The 6,229-nt window shown below is 48.0% G+C and overlaps 1 long non-coding RNA gene across 2 annotated transcripts; it reads right to left on the bottom strand.

The window, feature by feature from the left end:
* On the bottom strand, positions 4,211-5,818 carry LOC102162503. Of its 2 annotated transcripts, XR_308811.2 has the most exons (4): positions 5,663-5,818; positions 5,387-5,545; positions 4,826-4,869; positions 4,211-4,456 (listed from the first exon to the last, which is right to left on the bottom strand). It is a non-coding gene; the product is annotated as an uncharacterized LOC102162503 (long non-coding RNA). The 2 variants fall into 2 exon arrangements; XR_308810.2 differs by lacking the exon at positions 4,826-4,869.

Genomic DNA, 6,229 nt, shown 5'->3' with positions numbered 1-6,229 from the left:
CAGTTTTCCCAACACCATTTATTGAAAAGACTATCTTCTCTTTTTTTTTTTGCCATTTTTTGGGCCACCCCCACGGCATATGGAGGTTCCCAGGCTAGGGGTCGAATTGGAGCTGTAGCCACCGGCCTACGCCAGAGCCACAGCAACGCTGGATCCGAGCCACGTCTGCAACCTACACCACAGCTCATGGCAACGCTGGATGCTTAACCCACTGAACAAGGGCAGGGACCGAACCTGCAACCTCATGGTTCCTAGTCGGATTTGTTAACCAGTGAGACACGACAGGAACTCCCCACCAAGTATTCTTGGCTCCCCTGTCAAACAATAGTGGAGCATGTAAGTGAGGGTCCATTTCTAAGCTATTGTTCGGTCGTCAGAGAGGAACTGTTTCCTGGCCAAAGCAACAAGTCAGAGGGAACGCTGACGTTCAGACCTGGGTCTCATCAGCCCGGAGTCAGGGCTGCTTCTCCAGGTCATCTCCCTTCCAGGGCCCAGGTGAGAAGTCAGGCTGCCCACGCGATCCTCTGATGGTGTTGAGGGCAAAGGTTCTACTGAAGGTTAATAAGAGGCAGCTCCTACCAAGGAAGGCAGAGCTCCAGAGGGCCTTAGGCCACATTGAGGGAGAGTGATGGCAGGTGGGTCATAGATCCGAGTCCTTCTTACTTCCTTCGGGACAATATACCACTTCCTACACTTGCCCTGGTAGCCCTTCAGGCTAGGTCAGTACTAAGCATCATTTTTGCCAGAGTTTGGAGAACTGGGCATCTAACAAGTGCCTTTCATCACTGAACAGTATCCAGGCTTCACCTGAAGTGGAGAGAACAGGTCCACAGCTTGAGACCCTCCAGCAGTCCAGGACCGCAGCCCAGCCTTACCCTGCTCCCTAGAAACCAAATGCTCCCAGTCTCCAAACGGAGGCCTAAGGGTCTCATGGAGGAAGGCCCGAGTCCTTTAATCTAGGGCGCCCCCTGGTGGACTGATTCGCTGCTGACCCAGGTAAGATTTACAAAGTTGGCAGCGGCAGAGACCGAACTAGACCTGGTTCCCAACCAGATTCAGAGGGAACCCCCTACAGCACCCCAAGACCCTCCATCCTCAGTCTCAGCCTTTGCCCCTTCTTTGCAGATGCGACCCTCCTACAAATTCCAAACATCTAGAGAATTTCCCGCACTTCTGGGCCACCACTGCTTCCTCCCACAGTGCTGGTCATCCTGGCACAGAGGGGGCTCACAGACCCTGCCCCAAACAGGGGTTCTGGGAAAGGCAGCCTTCATCTTTCTCTTCCTCAAGAGAAACAACATAGACCAGGAGGCTATCTTCCCAGGGGAGTGAATAGCGTCTCCAGACACCGAAAGGAAGGCTGTGGGGGAGCAGTCCTGACCCAGAGTTGGGGGAGGGGAGGGTGCTAAGGACAGCCTGACAAGGGGCGGTGAGATGTCACTGGCTCTTAGGGATGAGCAGGGTCCCCATTCACGTGTTCCCAGTCCAGGGAAAGATACAGACAAACAGAACAAAGGACGACAGAAAGAGAGAGGAGAAAATAAAGCATACCCATGGTGACCTTGGACAAAAATCAACAGTTAGAGGCAGAACGACAAGCAGCCAGAGGAAGAGAGCAAGATAGTGATAAATTACACGGAACTGGGAATTAAAAAAAACCCACACAGATAGATGCAGAGGGGGAACGAGACAAGAGTAAAAGAACAAACGAGACATGGAGAATGAGAGGGAGACAAAGTATGAGAGAGACAAAGACCCAGAGACAGACAGAGACAGAGACAGACACACACACACAGAGGGAGGGAACATGGCAGGCAGAGCTGTTCAGTCAAAGGATAATTTCAGGTGGTCCAGACACATGCCCAGATGAAGCCCTCACAGGAAACTTGGTCCCTATCTGCCAGGGTTCCCTTTCATGCGATGCCCAATGGAAGGACTGGATTGAGCCCCTGCCCCAGGAAGGAAAGAGGAGCTCACCCTCAAGCTAGCCGGGCACTCCTCCATCTCTGCCCATTCGGAAACGCGGGACCCCTGATAGGTGACTTTATTTCCAGCACTCTCGGCCAGATGGACACTTTCTTCCTATTGCACTGGCTCCTCCTCCTCAGCCTCCCATCCTTCCCTCTTCCTTCATCAGGGGTCAGCTCTGCACCTGCTCTGATGGCTGTCCTTGTCTCCTTGTCACCCATTTACCCCGCAGAGGCCTTTCCCCCATAAACTCCATTTTTTTTTTTTTTTTGGCAGCACCTTACTGCCTGTAGAAGTTCCTGGGCCAGGGATTGAACCCATGCCACAGTAGTGACAATGCCAGACCCTTAACCTACTGAGCCCCCAGGGAACTCCAACCCCCATAAACTCTTGATCATCTAAGCTTATCCTGATATTTACTTTCCAGAGGACCCAAGCTCACCCACTCACCTGTTTGTTTTGGTTTGGATTGTTCAGGCCATACAGGGAAAGGAAGTGGGGAGACAGAGGAAGATGAGGAAAGAAAAAACATAGCTTTATTATTTTTTTAAAAATTTATTTATTTATTTATTTATTTTGTTTTGTTTTGTTTTTTAGGGCCGTACCATGGCATATGGAGGTTCCCAGACTAGGGGGTCAATTTGGAGCTGTAGCCGCCAGCCTACAACACAGCCACAGCAATGCCAGATCCAAGCTGCGTCTGCGACCTACACCACAGTTCACGGCAACGCCAGATCCTTAACCCACTGAGTGAGGCCAGGCATCGAACTTGCAACCTCCTGGTTCCTAGTCAGATTAATTTCTGCTACGCCATGATGGGAACTTCAGAAAAAAACGTAGCTTTAAAAATTCTCATAGATACTACTATCAAATGAAGATGGTAATTAGATTCGATTAGAAACAATTAAAAAGAGTGAGGTCTCCATTATTTTACAGTAACTACATTCATCATATGCCTAAAATTTTGTCGCTTGAAGTGATATAAATTATGATGACAAATATAAGCCAACTTAAAACATTATAGAAAATAAGCAGGTCTTCACAAAATTAAGTTGTGTATGTGAAAGAAACATACATTTTTTGAAGACCAATCTCTAAGACCTGAAATATCCCTGTGTGATCCCAAATCAAGAAAGAACCACAGGAGTTCCCACTGTGGTGCATTGGGTTAAGAATCTGACTGCAGTGACTCAGGTCACTGCGGAGGCTCAGGTTCAATCCCCTCCTGGTGCAGTGGGTTAAAGGATCCAGTGATGCCACAGCTGCAGCATAGGTTGCAGCTGCAGCTTGGATTCAAGCCCTGGCTGGGGAACTTCTATATGCTGCAGGTGCGGCGAAGAAGAAGAAGAAGAAGAGAGGAGGAGGAGGAAGAGGAGGAGGAAGAGGAGGAAGAGGAAGAAGAAGAGGAAGAGGAAGAAGAAGAGGAAGAAAAGGAAGAAGAAGAGGAATAAGAAGAGGAGGAAGAGGAGGAAGAAGAGGAGGAGGAAGAAGAGGAAGAAAAGGAAGAAGAAGAGGAAGAAGATGAAGAAGAAGAGGAAGGAGAGGAAGAGGAGGAAGAAGAGGAAGACAGGAAAAAAGAAAGAATCACATAGCAGACAGTGAAGAAACACGTGGCAAAGTAACTTGTGAGGTGGATTAGGGTCTTGGACCCCAAACTAAGATTCAAGCAGTGCTACAGACAGAATTTCCTTTTCTTGGTTTATGATGGTATAAATTTTAGACCCTAAAGTATCCTAGAATTAAGACCATGTCCTGTTCCATTTCCAACACCAAAGTTCCAAATCTGGTCCTAGATCACACTATTCCTACAAGTGGAAAAGCCACCAGAGGCCATGCCAGAGACAATGCAGCAAAAGGACTTGTTCGAGTCACTGCCGTGACATGGGTTGGATCTCTGGCCCAGGAACTTCCACAGGTTATGGGCATGGCCAAAAAGAAAAAAAGAAAAAAAGAAAAAAAAAAAAAACGGGAAGAAAGGAAGGGAGGAAAAGAAAAAGAATGTAAATCTTTCACAGCATCCAATCACAGAAACTGACTCAAAAAATGCCCTTGAAATCTGACAAACAGAGACTCTGTGTGTCAGGAGACATTAAAAACCTATCCGAAAAACAGAAGTGCAGGAACCAGTCAAAACTAAACATGAAACAGTAACCCCATCCTTTTTTACAAGCCCTAAAGGATCCCCCACAAAAGGCTGAAGACAGAGAAAAGGGAGTGAGAGAGACTCAAGAGTCATAGATTTTCATGTGGTTTTAAATAGATAACACTTTATTTCTTTGTGTCATTTTCACACTGAGAAGCATTTAACTCTCTCTCTCTCTTTTTTTTTTAGTCAACAAGGATTCACTGTATAACAGGGAACTACATGAGCTTAATAAAAAGAAGTCTTGGGAACCAGGGGAGCTGGGAAAAACTGGAAATGAATTATTCAAGTCTGAGCCTGGAATCCGCAGCATCTTCTCAGGCCTGGTTGAGGAGGGGTTTCTACCTGGGGAGACAACAGAGGGTCAGAGACACAGGAAGGTGCCCACCGTGCAGGGAACACGGTTTGGGGTCAAAGACCATTGTGGTCAGAATCCCACCAGGTGCTCTGGGAATCAGGGCCTAGGAATTCTTAGGCGAGTCATCCTAAGGATTTTTTTTAATAATGATTTTTATTTTTCCCACTATATCCCACTCTTGGGCATATATCCGGACAAACCTTTCCTTGAAAAAGACACATGCACCTGCGTGTTCATTGCAGCACTAGTCACAATAGCCAAGACATGGAAACAACCCAAATGTCCATGGATAGATGATTGGATTAAGGCGATGTGGTACAGATACCCTAAGGAATTATAATCTCGGAATCCCTTACCTCCTGGTTTAAACGTGAAGAGGAAAGCACTTCCTTATTAGGAGCTGTTAGAAAAAGCAATGACCATGGCAAATAGTCACGATAAAAATTCAGTAACTGTTAAGACACTTTGAGAGAATCTCCTCCGAGTTTCCTCAGCATTTCACAGACGAGGGACGCCCAAGTCGCAAAAGAAATCGTGCTTTTTCTGAGGAAGGAGGCCTGTTGGCAAATGGAGGTTCCTAGGCTAGAGGTCCACCGGGAGCTGCAGCTGCGGGCCTATGCCACAGCCACAGCAACAATGGATGTGAGACCTACACCTCAGCTTGCCACAGTGCTGGATCCTTAACCCACTAAGTGAGGCCAGGGATCGAAAGGTCTTCTCATGGATACTAGTCAGGTTCTTAACCCGCTGAGCAACAGCGGGAACTCCCAGGGCAGATTTCATTTAAAAGCTCTTATCTCAAGGATTTCTAAGGGCAATGACAGCCCTCAACTCCCTCTTGACACCTGGTTCTTTGGGGATGTCTCGGGGGCAAAGGGAGGAGGGCAGATTGGGGCTGGGGGCAGGGGGCTTCTCACCTCAGTCCAAAGTCGGCCACGGGTCCATACACTGACGTCTGCAGTTGTAGAAACAACACTTCTTGGAACCCTTGCAACCTTTATCGCGCTGACATAGAGGTAAAAGGACAAAAGGGCAGGAAAGAAAAAACTCTGGGCAATATCCAGGTTTATTGACATCTGTGGAAAAATGCCACAGGGTTAGGAGGGGGCACCAGGGCATCAAGGCCAGCTTGTCCACGGAAGAAGCATCCCCCCACCCCAACCACACGTAAGACCGCAGAGCCCTCCACACACCCTGCTGGAATCCGGGCTGTGCCATGTGGAGGCAGAGAAGGAGGAAGATCACAGTGAGGGCAGAGAGGCTGCTGAGCTTCATAATGTGAGAAAAGTGAGTGGGTGAACGTGGAGGCTGGATCTCCGTTTATATCGACTCTGGCAGGGAACCACCAGCAGGGGGAGCTGTGTTTCCCATGGCCCAAGGTCAGAAGCACCGGATGGGACCAGGAAATATCAGCTCTCTCACCCCAGGAGAAGGCACTGTAATAACCTCTGGGGCATAACTTCTGAGAGGCCACAAGTCTTCCCTCTTCTTCAGGGAGTGTCCGAACTGGCCCGGCCCTTAATAATGCTTGCTTTATGCCATGAATTTGGAGGCAGGAGGAGGAAGGTGTCTTTCCCATGGCATTTATCAAGGTCTGAAACACTCTCCCTTGTCTCTCTGTATCCAATTTAAACCCACTCCTCCCAACAGATTTCAGAACTGCCTACATTTGAAGAATTTACTTCGAACACATTAACATTTGAAACACACACAGGCACAAAGACAAGAGAATGAACTATTAGCAAAAGAGCATCTAGATT

Source organism: Sus scrofa, chromosome 17 (genome assembly GCF_000003025.6).
Source record: "Sus scrofa isolate TJ Tabasco breed Duroc chromosome 17, Sscrofa11.1, whole genome shotgun sequence".
NCBI classification, from domain to species: domain Eukaryota; kingdom Metazoa; phylum Chordata; class Mammalia; order Artiodactyla; family Suidae; genus Sus; species Sus scrofa.
The sequence above is the reverse complement of the archived record's forward strand: the minus strand, read 5'-3'. Positions and strand labels throughout refer to the sequence as shown.